General features: G+C 41.7%; 1 protein-coding gene across 2 annotated transcripts in view; it reads left to right on the plus strand.

Annotated features, from left to right (window-relative positions):
• The window catches only part of SCAPER (S-phase cyclin A associated protein in the ER), a 410821-nt gene that overhangs the window by 252978 nt on the left and 144313 nt on the right, over positions 1–13530 (plus strand). The window lies entirely within an intron of this gene.

Genomic DNA, 13530 nt, shown 5'->3' on the forward strand with positions numbered 1-13530 from the left:
TTTGTAAGAACACGGAGGTATGGAGAGGATAAGTAACTTGTCTGATGTTGTGCCTAATAAGTGAAAGAACTGGGATTCAAACCACGGCAGCATTAATCCATAGTGTTAGAAAACGCCGCGGGAGAAAGAAAAAGCCGCCTCTAAGGACCGGTGGTAAAGGCCTTTTATTAAGCGTCGCTCTCGCTCTCGGGCAGAACTCCCGGGGGGCTGGTGAGTGAGGAGACAAAGGGAGTCTGCAAGGTATGAGGGGTGGGGAGGGGTTTTATAGTCCGGGCAGGGCGTCCAGGCCAGGTCTTTTCATATAAGGAAGAAAGCGCGGGCTACAGCGGTGGTCAGTGTCCGAGGGCTCTGTGTTGGTACCTGATTGGACCAGGCTGCAGGGGGCCAGCCCCTGGAAGTTTAGCCAGCCTCCGGAATTTGCCTTGCAGCACTTTCCCGGGGGCATGCCCGGACCTTTCACATAGGCCATGCTAATAGTTTCTAAATGGTAAATATGACATGGTTTGCATCTAATTCACATACCATAAAATTCACCCTTTTAAAGTATACAGTTCAGTGGGTTTTAGTATATTAACAAGGTTGCACAGTCATCACCATTGTCTAATTTGATAACATCATCACTCCCATACCCCATTTTCCCCTCCCCCAGCCCCTGGCAACCACTAGCCTACTTTTATCTCTATGGATTTGCCTACAGAATTAATTTTTTGCAGTGACCTTATATCAAGGCCTTGTTAAACTTGCTTACTAATTTTTTTAGAGCTTTTTTGTACACTCATCTGGATTTTCTACATAAATGTTCAAGTTGTCTGAGAAACTGAATATACAAATAGAGAATAGCCAGCCCATCTGTAGCAGTGACCTACAACCTCTGAAGCAGTCAACCCAGAATGGTCAGAAGTTGATAAGTGACCGTCAGCTTCATGGTTTTTGATCCTGCTTCTTGCTCAAGACCAGCCAGACAAAGATGAGTGTGCTCCTCAAGCCACCAATAAGATGCCCCCTTGTAGTTTACCTGCTTCTGGCTTCCCATGCCAACAGCATTCAAACACTATATACTTGAAGCCGTCTCTTTCCTTCTTTATAAAGCTTTCCAATCCCTCTGTCTGACTTTGAGTCTCTGCCAAGTGCAGCTCTGCCAAGTGCAGGTTGACTATCTGTTGTAGCAAACTCTGAATGAATAACTTCTGTTCTTTTAAAAGTTAGTCGCACAGTCGTGTCCCAACTCTGTGACCCCATGGACTATAGCCTTCCCAACTCCTCTGTTCTTGGAATTCCCCAGGCAAGAGTGCTAGAATGGGTTGCCATTTCCTTCTCCAGGGGGTCTTCCTGACTCAGGGATCCAATGCCGGTCTCCTGCATTGTAAGCAGATTCTTTACCAACTAAGCCACTAGAGAAGTCCTAGCTCCTTGAAAACAAGCAAACACGTACTGTTTGTGCCACAAGGAACTCACAGTCTGAAATATCATTTCTGCCCATCTTTCTCAAAGTGCTCTCCCTGTCCCTGCTGAAAAGGCCTCCTAGGTTGTACACCATTTAATGTTTACACATGAATGTCTCCAGAAGTATGGATTCGTTTTAGGATCTTTACATTTCTTTTCTAACTGATGACTTTACTTCTCCATATTGGGAGGACATGGACTTGCATGCCGACTTAAAACTAAAACACACCTCAGACTAAAGACTATGTAAATGTAAATTGATCACCAAATTTCTCTTTTGATGAAATTGAGTATTCCTTGTAAAAAGAGATACATATATGCCTTTTTATAAAGAAATAAGATTCTGTAATGTTCTGGTGTTCTCCAGACTTAATGAATCCTCTTGAGTTTTGTTTGCCTTGAATAAACAGACTTTTAAACATCTTAGTTCACCTTTAGAAAAGGTCTTATTTTATTCGCCCTAGCTAAAAGCGGTAGCTCAGAGCATCTCTAGTGTACCAATTCAGTGGGGCAGCATTAGCCCTTCAGTAAACATGATCATACTTGCTTTAGCAAAATCAAGAAGACCAGATACTCTGAAAAAAGTCTTTCACACTGTTCTCTACAGAAGAACATCTTGTTTGCATCGTCTTAATGGGGAACAGAAGCGCTGTGTAAAGCAGTTTTCATTTCTTTTAACTAAAGTATGAAAAGAAAAAGTGAAAGTCGCTCAGTTGTATCCAACTCTTTGCAACCCCATTACCTGGTCCTTGGAATTCCAGGCCAGAATACTGGAGTGGGTAGCCATTCCCTTCTCCAGGGGATTGTCCCAACCCAGGGATCAAACCCAGGTCTCCCACATTGCAGGCAGATTCTTTACCAGCTGAGCCACCAGGGAAACCCACAAATACTGGAGTGAGTAGCCTATCCCTTCTCCAGCAGATCTTCCTGACCCAGGAATCAAACTGGGGTGTTCTGCATTGCAGGCAGGTTCTTTACCAGCTGAGCTACAGGGAAGCTAACTAAAGTGTAAATTAATACAGTCATCTTGAAGTCCAAAATCTGAAAAGCTGCTCATGTTTGCTTTCTTCCTTGCCATGTTTTGTATTGGATAGTCTCTTTAGTAACAGATTTAGCAGTGATTTTATCTCCTCTATTTTCCCTCTATACTTTAGATGCTAGAGAACCAGGAGGGGCTGAACCAGAGTGCAGACTCCAGATAGTCCATCTGGGAAATGGATTGCCTGTGATCACTAGCTATTTCCCCCCTTTCATTTCCTTCGGACTAAATTAAGCAGACACAGTGCTTCCTAGCAGGATCATTTCTAAAATCAACTGTACCTGACTTTCCTAGTGCCCTGTTGCAAGGTTGTGTGTGTGTGTGTGTGTGTGTGTGTGTGTGTGTGTTTAATTGAAGAATAATTGCTTTACAGAATTTTGTTGTTTTCTATCTGCAAGGTTTTTAACCTCACTACTTCTTGGGGAAAATGTCTCGCAATAAATATCCTATCCTGGTCACAGGTAGAGGAGGCATGCTTTGAAGACTCTGAAGCAGTGTCATGCTCCAGTTGGAAGTCTTTGCTGGATTTCACTGATAATCAGAAAGGAAAGGGTTTTGAAAGCCGACCCTCCACCATAAAAAGTACTGAAGGCCAGTGGGGACTGGAGCTGCAGGGGGAGCCCATCCCGGGCCACCTGGGGTCTCTTCTAACCCTGGTCCCACACTCCCTTCCTCCTCACCCGGGGCCTGCCGCCCTCCTGCCGTGTGCACATTTCTCCCCGTTTCCTGACAGTCTCAAGAGCTTCACCACCAGATAAAGAACTACTCGTATTTCAGTCCCTCGGAATCTAGTTAGCTCTCATTTCCTTTTTTATTTACTTGTGATAGTCAAACTTGGCATTCCTTTACATTCTCTGAGTCTGGATTATTTCAAGAATTTAAAAAAAAAATTTTTTTTTTTTTTAGTTGCTAGTGAATGCTAATATAAGAGATCAGGATTCCCTCTCTAATGCTAAAAGTAACTTCAGCATGTCTTCACAATAACATGGAGCTCAGTGCAATGTGGGTTTCCAGATTTGATCCTGGAACAGGAAAAGGGCATCAATAGAAAAACTAGTAGAAATCCAAATGAGGTTGTAGTTTAATTAATAGTCTAGTGTAATTTCTTACACTATAAGTTTTGATAAGTGTGCCATGATATTAATATGAGTGAAGGCTCAACTAAAGTATATAGTAACTCTCTACTGTCCTTGTAACTCTTTAATCTAAAACTATTTCAAAATAAAATATCCTTTGAAATTTTAAAATAGCATCAAGTCCAAGATGTTGCAGAACCGGGATGTTTAGTGCTAAGTGTGCCAAAAGTCCAGCACATTCCTTTAGCCACACACTCGATTTTCCCACGGCTTTCTTGATGTAGATACATCGTGCCCTCGGAAGTCAGATAAACCTCGGCTCAATCCCTGGCTCCGCCACTTGCTAGCTGTAAAAATTTAAGCAAGTAACTGACTCCTCTATTTTGTTAATGGGATGATGATTCAGACCTCATCATCATCGCATTATACAGGGATGTTTTGAGGGCTTAGATAAGATAACAGCCTACCGCCTGCCACATGGTAAGCCCTTGAATTTGTCACTTTCAGCCCTCCACGTTGGCACTTTGAGAAAATTGCTCTCCCCCTCCCTTCTTTAGTACATAAAGGGCCTGGGTCATTACTTTCCTTGAGAACTGGGGGGAGGGGATGAATGCCAGGTAGGGCAGGACATCAGCAAAGTTGTCCACAAAGGCCTTGCCATTGCCCTTCACATTCCTGGCTTTTCCTCTCTGGGCCTGTCCTCTTCAGGCAGGCCTAACCCCAGGGCTGGCCTTGCCTTATCAACCATAGTTTCTAGCTTACCTTTATCCTTGCCTTGCCTTTCCCAGGCACATGAATGTTTCTAAGCCTTTTCTTTGTCATTGTGGATTCATGGGTTTTCTTTCCTCGAAAGAGAATTTCTGATGTTGAAGCCCAGAAACTAGACAGTACTTTTATACTCAGCAGCTATTTATTGAAAACCTGTTTTTTGCTAGACCCTGTATAAACATCCCAACTGTCAAAGAGCTCACAGTCTACCTTGTGATTAAATACATAATCACTATGATCTATTTTACTATTAAATTTTAATAGAAAAATCAGTCAGGAAGTGCAGGTGCTACCGTGGAGTGAGAACAGAGCCCGCTGGGAACACTCATCTCCATTTCCCTGCCATCTCAGTGAACAAGAGCCTCTGAGCTCTCAAGGTCCTGCTCCTTGGGAGCTGCTGGACTGAAGGAGTTTGTCCTTGTTACTGGCTCTTGTCTGAATCACTCACTTGTCCCAGACAGATTCTCCTTGGTCTCATGGTCCTGAGTTTCTTCTGCTTCCCAACTTTAAAGCATCTAGACTGGATTAGATGCAGGAACAAGGAAAACAAGGAACTGCTGCAGTCGGACTCTTCAGATTCTCCCATAAAGCACTGGGTAGCCTGGAAGTTGGGAATGGTGAGAAAATAAAGGAGTTGCCCAGGGAACCTCTTATGTAGGTCCTTGACTGAGTCCTTTGTCTTTTAGTCTGAGAACATGATAACTCAGAAAACTGTTCACATTGACCCTTATTGTGACCTGAAGACCTTGTCCTCTGTGTGCATACAGCTTTTTGCACATCCCCTCGGCATAGCGCTTACTTCACAGCCTTGCATTGGTCTGTGTTAGGTCTGTCTCTCACTGTGGCTGTGAGTGCTAGGCCTGACCCAGAGCCTGCCACTTGGCAGCTTTGTGGAGTATGGAGATGAGGGAAGATCAAAATAACTCTATAGTGAGTTTTGTTGGATTGCAGTCATGAACTCTATACACTGGTCTTTGGTCGTCTGCCTCACAGCGGTTTAAAGAGAAGGAATGAGAGCCCTCAGGCCTTGTGTCCTGCTTTCATCCTTCAATTCCTGCACCACCCCCTCTCACTCACCCTGCCCTGGCCTCGCGTAGTCCAAACAGGTCAAACATGGCACAATTCAGCTCCCTCAGGGAGAGCCTTCCAAAGGGTCCATGTTCCGATTAGCATCACAAAGGAATGGTTCATCTCATCTTGAGAAAGCTTTTCCAGCCTCTTTCAGCACCACTTACCTTATTACCAGACCTTCAAACTGTGGCTTATGATTTTACACCACTCTTTGGCACCACAGTCCCACAAATTTACAATTTCCTTGTGATAATCTTGATCCCAGATACTGATTCTTTCAGGTGTGAGTGTCTATAGCTGAAAAGCTGAGCCAAACCTTTATGTAGATATAGGAATATGAAGAAGCCAACATTAGAAGGCTTAGGAGAGAAAAACCATACACAGTAGAAGGAGTCTCAGCTCATTATGCTTGCTTCTTTTAAGCTGACAATAACCAGTGAAGATCGTAGTTGAGTAGAGATGATGTCCTTTAAGTGTTAGGAAACTTTTCCATATGGGAAAACAACCATTAAAAAATTCACCCCAGAATCTTTTTGTTTCTATAAATTGGGCTGCTAAGTTCTGAATTTGTGAACTTGCCAAAACCTACTTGTATTGTCTCTAAACAGGTCCTAAGGTACCACCAGATGCTCCAAACAAATCTAGCCTATCCTGCTAATGAACATGAAAACAGTTCTCCCCATCTGCTGCCTCTGTCTAAAAGGCTAGGAAGGCCTTCCTCTCTGATCACAAAGAACGTAATTACTGTCTGTAGAGAAGTCAAGTACAAAGGCCACCAGCCTCTGCAGGCCACCAAAGATTAACAGCTGCCTCTCCTTTAATTGAGAGAGGTAATAACAGTTACTCTAGTCAATAATTGAATGGATTCCTAGGCCATGTAATTCAGATTGAAGCTGTCATTTTTTGCTGGCCTTTAGCTAAGCTGGGTTATTAGAATGGAGCCTATAAGCCTATTAGTCAGTTGTCAGTCTCACAGTGGGAGGGAGCAAAGGAAGGCAGAGCTATTAAGGTGTTATGTCAGGTATTGAATACACAAGTAAAGCCACAGGTTTCCACTTTAGAGGCATTTTTTTTTTCCTTGCTCAAATCAGAATGAAGAAGCTCTTTATGAAAGTTTTGATTTCATGGTTTCTATCTGAATGCAGAGTATTTGGAAAAGAGGTGGCAGGAAAAAAGAAAAATACCTAGTTCCATCTTTCTAGATGAGATGTTTTCAATCAGTTAACAGACTTTGCTTGGTGTCTGTAGTATATGCATCCTGAGTTTGGCCCCGACTGAGAATCCAGAGGGAGGAGAGCTTAGGCTTCATGTAGTGCATGAACACAGAATACTCTGGGATAACGTCAAATATGAGAAGCGCCATGAGAGAAATACAAAGACAAAGACCTTTGACTTTAGTTGAGGGGATTTGGAAAAATGTTATGAATGACTTGATCTGGGTCTTAAAGGATTGAGAGATTGCTGTTGGAACATTACAAGTTGAGAAGGGAACAGGATGGATAGAGAGAATTTATTATTGTTCAGTCACTCAGTCGTGTCTGGCTCTTTGTGACCCTGTGGATCGCAGCACGCCAGGCTTCCCTATCCTTCACTGTCTCTCAGAGTTTGCTCAAATTCATGCCCATGGAGTGGGTGATGCCATCCAACCATCTCGTCCTCATTTTTAGTATATCTGCTTTTTTCTAGACACTGAGAGGCATAGGAACAAGTATATAACTGTGTATTTGAGGAACATCCAGCCTCATTGTGGCGTCCAAGAATATAGAGAGAGCAGTGTATAGGAAGTACCATGTGATTGGCACAAGGAGCTGGTGTAGTAGGAATGGAGAGGAAGAGGAAGGCTCTCTGCATCCTTTAGTCTACCTGAATTATTGTGTGAAAGGGATCTTCATTTTTCATTTGCATAGAGTATTTAACACCATATGCTTAAGAAGGTGTTTTTCCCCCTTGGTTTTAACATTTGGGGAACTCATCGTTGAGCCAGTGTGATTTTCCCCTTTCTGTCATAGGCTATCAGAGAATTGTCTCGTCTACCTTATGTACAGAGAGAGGGAGAGCTGTTCATTTGCACTGCGTTAGGCAGTGAGATCCACTGGGAGATGTTCCTCTTTGTTGTGCTCACAGGCCCCTATGTTGTATTAAACTGTCATATCTCACAGGACATTTTTGCTGTTTGAAAGAAGGGTTTCTATTTATTCATCCTTTTGTTCAGCTACTTAGCCATCAAGAATTTACCATCCGTTTTCTATGCCAACACTGGGGCTGCAGAGATAAGTCAGCTGCCACTCTTGAGCTTGCAAGCAGAGAGAAATAGAGCTCTGAGAAGAGCAAAGATGATGGCATGAATAGGAGTTGGTGTGGGGCGCGAGGGAGAACTTAGGACACTGACCAGTATTTCCATTTAGCCATGCTCTTTGGAAGAGAATCCAAAAGTGGCTTGTTAGATCTGTAATCCAAAAGTGTATATAACCAGAACTGCCCTTGACTCTGGGGAGAAACTTGTGAGAATTTTTTTTTTCCCCCCACAGTTGGTTTTGCTTTTTTGCTTTATTTCTTTGAAAAGTTGCAAATGATAAATTAGAACTTCAATTTTCAATAATACTTTAGTAAAAAATTTGGCTTTCAGTGTCCTTTATGTTCCTGAAATCAGCTTATTTTTTCCTGCTTAATGTCTATTAGAGCCCATGTCTTAAGTTTTTCAAGAGGTCACATCCATGTTGTTGGCATTGCATGAAAGACTTTGAGTTTATTTTGTTTTGTTTTTAAGGCATAGATGTGTACATTAAGATGGTCTGCTTTCCCTCAGTCCTTTTCCCCCTCACTTTTGCAGTGCTGACCCAGTTCCCTCCCGTTGTGGAAAGGTCTACAAGAACAGCAACAGTGCTGTTTTGTTTCTCTGTGGACAGATTGCATGGATTGGTGCATCTGCTTGGCTTAAAGTATGACATACTTTGTTTTTGAGTTGAGAAGTATCAAAATATAGAGGCTTTATATTAAAACAGACTATGAGTGGAGAATGTATTTCCTTAATAGATATTAAGGAGTCTCAAGGTGAGCATGTCTTTCAGTCTTAAAAACCTGAATTTCATTGTTTGGTCATTTCCATCCTGGTGAAAAACTACTCCATTTGGCTACATGCGATAACAGGAGTGGGAATTTTATCCTGGGTTCATACTAGAGCAATTGACTGCCTGTGTTTTCACAGTTAAAATTGTGTTAAAATACCTTTGTGAGTCTTCTTTTTCACAACTGTCATTCAGCAACCACTGATGATGCATTTGCTGAGTACACCCCCATCTGCCAAGTGTTGGGGATGTGATGATAAAACAGACGTAGTCCCCAACTGCAAGAAGCTCTGAGTTTAGCGGGATACAAAGAAGAAAAGCTAGAGGGTCATCCCTTCTGAGAAGAATGGTATACCCCAAAGCGCAGAGGCGTGAAAGAGCATGGGCCATGTGGGAAATTCGATTGAGAGACAGGTAGGAGCATGGCAGGGAAGGAGGCTGTTAGAGAGGGTTCAGATTCTGAAGAACTGTGCAAAATAATTTGGGCATTCAGTACACAGTGAGGAAGAAATCATTCACATGTTCTACCCCCAGAGTAGCGTGATCACGTTTACTCTTGATAATATTATCTTCATTGCATATAGAGGCATTCAGAGCAGGACTACTCAAAAGGGAGTCCACAGGCCAGTGCCGGGCTATTGTCACTAGAAATGGTGAGATAAGTGTACAGATCAAGAGTAATTTCATGACTTTCATCTAATATTTTAAAATGTGGGTTCAAGCTTAGTATATCTTTTGTCCCTCATTTGTATAATATTTCACAAAAGTATTGGTCATGCCAATACTTCACAAAAGTATTTTCAATGGAGTGAAAATCTTAAAAACAAACAAAACACCTGACTTGTGTCAGAGGGTTTGGGAAGCACAGCCCTAGAGAATGCGGCTGCTGTGAGCCTTCATCCGGAGATGCTAATTAGGAGGTTGCTGCAGGGCGTCCAGCAAGAGACCAGGAGAGCCTGAACTGACATGGTAAGAGTAGGCACGGACAGAAGCGGCAGGCGTGAAGAGCTGTAACAGGAGAGGAGCAGTCGGAACTTGAGCCTGAATCACTGTGAAAGCTGTGGAAGAGTCTAGAAAGGCAGATGTTCTTTTAAGAGTCTGCTGAAAGTTGGCCTCTTGCTCTGTGTGGTTTTTTTAAGAATTACTTATGTATTTATTTATGTACTGGCTGTGGTGGGCCTTTATTGCTGCACACGGGCTTTCTCTAGTTGTGGAGAGCATGAGCTACTCTCTAGTTGCAGTGCATGGGCTTATAATTGTGGTGGGCTCTCTTGTTGTGGAGCACAGGTTCTAGGGCGCAAGGGCTTCAGAAGTTGTGGCTCGTGGGCTCCAGAGTGCCGGTTCAGTAGTTGTGGCAACGGACTTAGTTGTTCTGCAGCATGTGGGGTCTTCCCACACCAGGAATAGAACCTGTGTCCCTTGTGTTGCAAGGAAAATTATTAACCTCTGGACCAGCAGGGAAGCATTATTATCAGCTCTTCCATCCCTATTTTACAGAGATGTTTTCCTTACTTTTAATGTGGCTATTTTTGAAACATTATTAAATATTTTTTATCTATAATTCCTACTTCAGTATAAAAGAAAGGAGATGAACATATGTGTTTACTTCCCTCTCGTAACTAAGAGCCCCTCTGCCATTTTCCCTAGGCTTTAGATGCTGCCCTAGACTTCCCAGGCTACCTTAGGCCTGGCTCTGATAAACTGCTTGTAGGATAACTCATCATTACCTATTTAAATATTGGTATGTACTATATGATCTCCTTTATATGACATTCTACAGTAGAAAAAGCTAACCTGTGGTACCATTAATCAAATCAGTGGTTGCTTCAGGGAGGAAGGATTGACTGTGGAAAGGGCATGAGGGAACTTTCTAGGGTAATGGAAATGTTCAGAACTTGATAAGCATTCATCAAATTTAATTGAATGATATCCTTACGATCTGAGCCCTCACCCTGTTGTAAAGTAATCATCAAATTTTTTTTTAAAAAGCCAATAAACAAAAGGTGTTCAACCTCATTATTATCAGGGGAAGGCAAATGAAAACCTCACTCAAATGCCAGTATACACCCGTTGGAATGACTAAAGTTTTTTTTTTTTTTTTAAACTGGTAAAGCCAAGTTTTGCTTTGAATTTAGAATAACTGAAATCGTCGCTGCACTGCAGGGTGTATAGGAATTGTTCTGAACATGTTGGAAAGGTGTTGAGCCGTAACTGATAACCCTGAACCTGTGCGCGCACTGTGACCCAGCAGCTCCGCCCTTCAGCATGTACTCAGCACATGTCACACGTGCCCAACACGTGTACAGAAAGGTTGAAAGCGGCATCGTCCAGAGTTGCAAAGTAGAAACAACCCAAATGTCAATCGGCAGTGAAACATTTAATTAAGGTGAGGTATATCATTAGATAAGAGAATCCTATGCAGCAAGTAAGAGGAACTAAATACTGCTACAGACAATAATATTGATGAATTGGGGGGAAAAATAATAGAGCAAAATTATTAGAGAAATGCACATCAAAACTACAATGAGAGATCACCTCACACCAGTCAGAATGGTCATCATCAATAAAATCTGCAAACAAATACTGGAAAGGATATGGGAAAAAGGGAGCCCTACTGCACTGTTGGTAGAAATGTAAATTGGTACAGTCAATATGGAGAATAGTATGGAGATTCCTTAACAAGCTAGGAATACGCTAGGAATGACCCGGAAATCCCACTACTGGGCGTATACCCTGAGAAAGCCAGAATTCAAAGAGTCACACATACCCCAGTATTCATTCCCGCGGTGTTTACAGTAGCCAGGACATGGAAGCAACCTCAATGTGCGTGGACAGGTGAATGGATGAAGAAGATTGTGGGATGTAAATACAGGGGAATGTTACTCCACCTTAAAAAGGGATGAATTTGAGTGAGTTCTAGTGAGGTGGGTGAACCCAGAGCCTGTTATGCAGAGTGAGTCAGAGAGAGAAATACAAGTATCATTTATTAACACATATGTATGGAATCTAGAAAAATGGCACTGATGAACCGATTTGCAGGGCAGGAATAGAGATACAGACATAGAGAACAAACTTGTGTTCTGTTCACATAAAGCATGGGGGAAGGAAACTGGGACAAACTGAGAGACTAGCATGGACATATATACACTAACTTGTGTGAAATAGATGACTAGTGGGAACCTGCTACCTAGCACAGGGAGCTCAGCTCGGCGCTTTGTGAAGGCCTAGAGGGATGGAACAGGAGCTGTGTGGGAGGGAGGATCAAGAGGACGGGGAGACATATATATATATACACATAGCTGATTCATGATGTAGTACTCCAGAAACTAGCACAACATTATAAAGCAGTTACACTGCAATTAAAAAAAAAAAAAAAAACGAATCAAGCAAGAAGTTAAATGTTGTAGAATACATGGAGTGTGAGTCTGTTTTTATAGAACTGAATAGAAGACAAAAGGAATCTATGATTTCAGAAATCAGGATAGCCTTTACATCTGTCAGAGAGTGAGAGAGAATGAGTAGGCTGGGTATCAGGGGTCCTATGCCATGTTTTAGAGCTTTATTTTTTAATTTTGTAATTGTTACATGGTGTGTTCAATTTGCCATATAGTTATGATATAACTGTATGGTTATGATTAGTGCAGTTTTATCTGAGTATGTGATGTATTAATACAAAGTTATTACTATTTTCTATTTATACTGACATCCCAGCATAAGAAGAAAGAGTGGTCACAGTATTATGGTTTTAAATAATTTACTGAGCACCTACCTAGTTTTTCAGTTTTCTGATTGTTCTAGTGCAAGCAAACATTTTTTCATTAATAACAACATAAATTGTTAATTGTTAATCTTAAAAATTAAGGTTATCTGGGACTTATAAGTGAAGTATTATCTGGGATTCATGATGAACTTCTTATAGTCTCATATTGTATTTTATTGTGTACCAATAAGGAATAAATGAATGATTAAGATATTATACTGTCAAACTCCAGACATGTTCTAGAACCAATAATTTCTAGTCCACATAAAGCAGGCAGAGCATTTTGCTTTGAGTATCAGAAGAGTCAGGCAAACATGTTTGGCAGAGCTTATGAATAACTCATATCTCTCTGCCAAATACCCCCTCCTCCGCCCCCCACCAAAAGCCCCTCAGACATTTCAAGGCTTGATAACTGTGAGAATGCTATTAAAACAAATGCAAGGTGGTGTTGTAGTAGAGACATTGAATATTAGTTTTCTAGGACTGCCATAACAAAGTACCACAGACTGGGTGGCTTAAATATAATAGAACTTTCCTCAGAGTTCTGGAGGCTGAAGTCCAAGGTCAAGGTGTTGGCAGGTTTGGTTTTTCCTGAGGCCTCTCTGCTTGGTTTGTAAAACATACCTTCTTGCTGTGTCCTCACACAGCCTTTTCCTTTCGACATCCCTGGTGTCTCTTCTCTGATAAGTTCACCAGTCATATTGCATTACTGCCCCACCCTACCAGCCTCGTTTTAATTTAAATCACCTCTTTACATTTCTTATCTTCCAACACAATTACATCCTGAGGTCCTCGGGGTTGGGGCTTCAACATATGAACTCAGCAGAGACTGGGGACACGATTCGGCCCACAGCAGGTTGCCATCCTATTTTCACATATTTGATGCAGTGATTCTGTGGATGTTTAAAAACTCTTGCCTTCCTCGTGCCAGAGGAAGGCAAAGAACTTAGATATCCTTTCCGCAAGAACTGTATATAATTCAGAAATTGTCTAGAAAAAAATCATAGGTTGAGATCTAAAATGGTTACTTAATATTCTCCCTAAAATAGCTGAAGTGGCTTAAGAAAAAAAAGATGCAGCTAACTGCTTAGGCATTCAATTATCTTGTATTACTAAAGAGAAAAGTTCTAGCAAAGGAAATCTTTGTGTAAGTCAATTTATCTTGTTAGGTGGTAATTAACATTACAAAAAGATCCAGTTTTTTAAAGTATTGTTAAAAAGTTATCTATAAAATGAATTTTTCCTGTGCTTGGAGTGCTTCATCCCTTTCCCTTTCCTTTTGCCTGTCTCAAAACCTCAACTTTCCCA

The sequence above is a fragment of the Cervus canadensis genome, chromosome 17, assembly GCF_019320065.1.
Source record: "Cervus canadensis isolate Bull #8, Minnesota chromosome 17, ASM1932006v1, whole genome shotgun sequence".
In the NCBI taxonomy this organism is placed as follows: Eukaryota; Metazoa; Chordata; class Mammalia; order Artiodactyla; family Cervidae; genus Cervus; species Cervus canadensis.